The sequence below is a fragment of the Micropterus dolomieu genome, linkage group LG08 (genome assembly GCF_021292245.1).
Source record: "Micropterus dolomieu isolate WLL.071019.BEF.003 ecotype Adirondacks linkage group LG08, ASM2129224v1, whole genome shotgun sequence".
Lineage (NCBI taxonomy): Eukaryota > Metazoa > Chordata > Actinopteri > Centrarchiformes > Centrarchidae > Micropterus > Micropterus dolomieu.
The window spans coordinates 25290291-25292049 of NC_060157.1; the positions used below are offsets into that span (position 1 = coordinate 25290291).

The 1759-nt window shown below is 41.2% G+C and overlaps 1 protein-coding gene across 1 annotated transcript in view; it reads right to left on the reverse strand.

Moving 5' to 3' along the window:
* Positions 1-389, reverse strand: part of LOC123975353 (pyridoxal phosphate binding protein) — a 3807-nt gene extending 3418 nt beyond the window's left edge. Inside the window, exon 1 of the mRNA XM_046056790.1 lies at positions 371-389. The gene's annotated coding sequence lies outside the window, so the exon portion shown is untranslated. The remainder of the gene's footprint in view (positions 1-370) is intronic.
* Positions 390-1759: the final 1370 nt, after the last annotated feature.

Here is a 1759-nt window from a genome sequence, read left to right on the forward strand (position 1 = left end):
GTGACTTCGTCACTAGTGGACGCGTTTTCACAGAGCTGTGGTGTGAGCAAGCTGATCAAACGCGTGGTCGTGTACTAGCAAACATGCAAAATGTCAATCATAAAACCGTGATTACAGGAACTATTTATTGCGGCAGCGTGCTCATGATAAGCATGATCATCCTGCTCCCACGCGTATTATGCAGCCACTATTAGACCATGCACGGTGTTATGAAGGTGGTGCCACAAGCCCGACTGTCTCCCATCCAAAGGTTGAGGTGTTTGGCAACCTTACATAACGAGTCGTGCCGCCGCAGCGCCACTTTTTCGGAGCCCGAGAGTTGAGTGACAGCAGCGGCGCTCTTGAGGGGAGCTTCCCGGGCTGCAGTTACCTTGGGCCGCCGTGCCGCCGCCTGGTTCACCCGCTCCACGACCGAGCGAAGCGCCTTCCCAACCTCCTCCGACATTGCTACTTTCCACATACCGTCAAACTGCTACGACACAGTACGTAAAGAAACGTGTCCGCGTTGACGACATTAGACTTTCAAAATAAAAGTCCACCCGAAGAGGAAGCGTCCCTCAGACAGCGCCCTCTGTTGGTCCCGTTAGTCTCCAATAACGTCCAAAGGGAAGTCATCCACTTAAATAAGCACGCCAGGAAATTCTAGTAAAGCTTCAGCAGATTCATCATTGATTCATATTTACGGAGATTTTGTGTTGAATTTGTATTTCACGTTCATAAATGTACTTTTCCTCTATGAGGTTGTACATTATATAAATTTAATTTCTAAATCCAATAACAAAAAGGCTGTGAAAACTGGACCTCTCTAAATATCCTTACATAATTTAAACTACCCCTGGCAATGTTATTTGTGTCTTTTTACACACCTATATTCTGTTCTGTATGTACACTATATTCCCCTTCTTGGTCTAAAGATTTTTGAGGGGAAAATCCATGTTTATAACCTTCCCCCTGCCATAATTCTGGTTTTACCTACTCAAAAGTTTTGTTAATATAGCTGGAAAAATAAATAGCTACATTTTTTTAGTGTCTAAAGGGCAACACATTTAAGTTGTGTAGTATTTTCAATTTTACTCTTTGCTCATATTAATGTTGTAAGTGTCCCTTCAAATCATCTATGAACACTTAAACAATTGTTTGCCTCCCAGTCAATTTGGAGTTTACTCATATGCAGTGAATACTACAAAGGGATTGAATAAAAGGTTTAAAGTGTGTTTGGCTGAATCTAAGTTATCACTATATTGAAGATACATACAGGTGCTGGTCATATAATTAGAATATCATCAAAAAGATGATATATTTCAGTAATTCCATTCAAAAAGTGAAACTTGGATATTCTATTCATTCATTACACACAGACTGACATATTTCAAATGTGTTTTTCATTTAATTGTGATGATTAAAACCGACAACTAGTGAAAATTCCAAATTCAGTAACCCCCGAAAATTAGAATATTATTTAAGACCAATACAAAAAAGGAATTTTAGAAATGTTGGCCAACTGAAAAGTATGAACATGAAAAGTATGAGCATGAACAGCACTCAATACTTAGTTGGGGCTCCTTTTGCCTGAATTACTGCAGCAATGCGGCGTGGCATGGAGTCGATCAGTCTGTGGCACTGCTCAGGTGTTATGAGAGCCCAGGTTGCTCTGATAGTGGCCTTCAGCTCTTCTGCATTGTTGGGTCTGGCGTATCGCATCTTCCTCTTCACAATACCCCATAGATTTTCTATAGGGTTAAGGTCAGGCGAGTTTGCT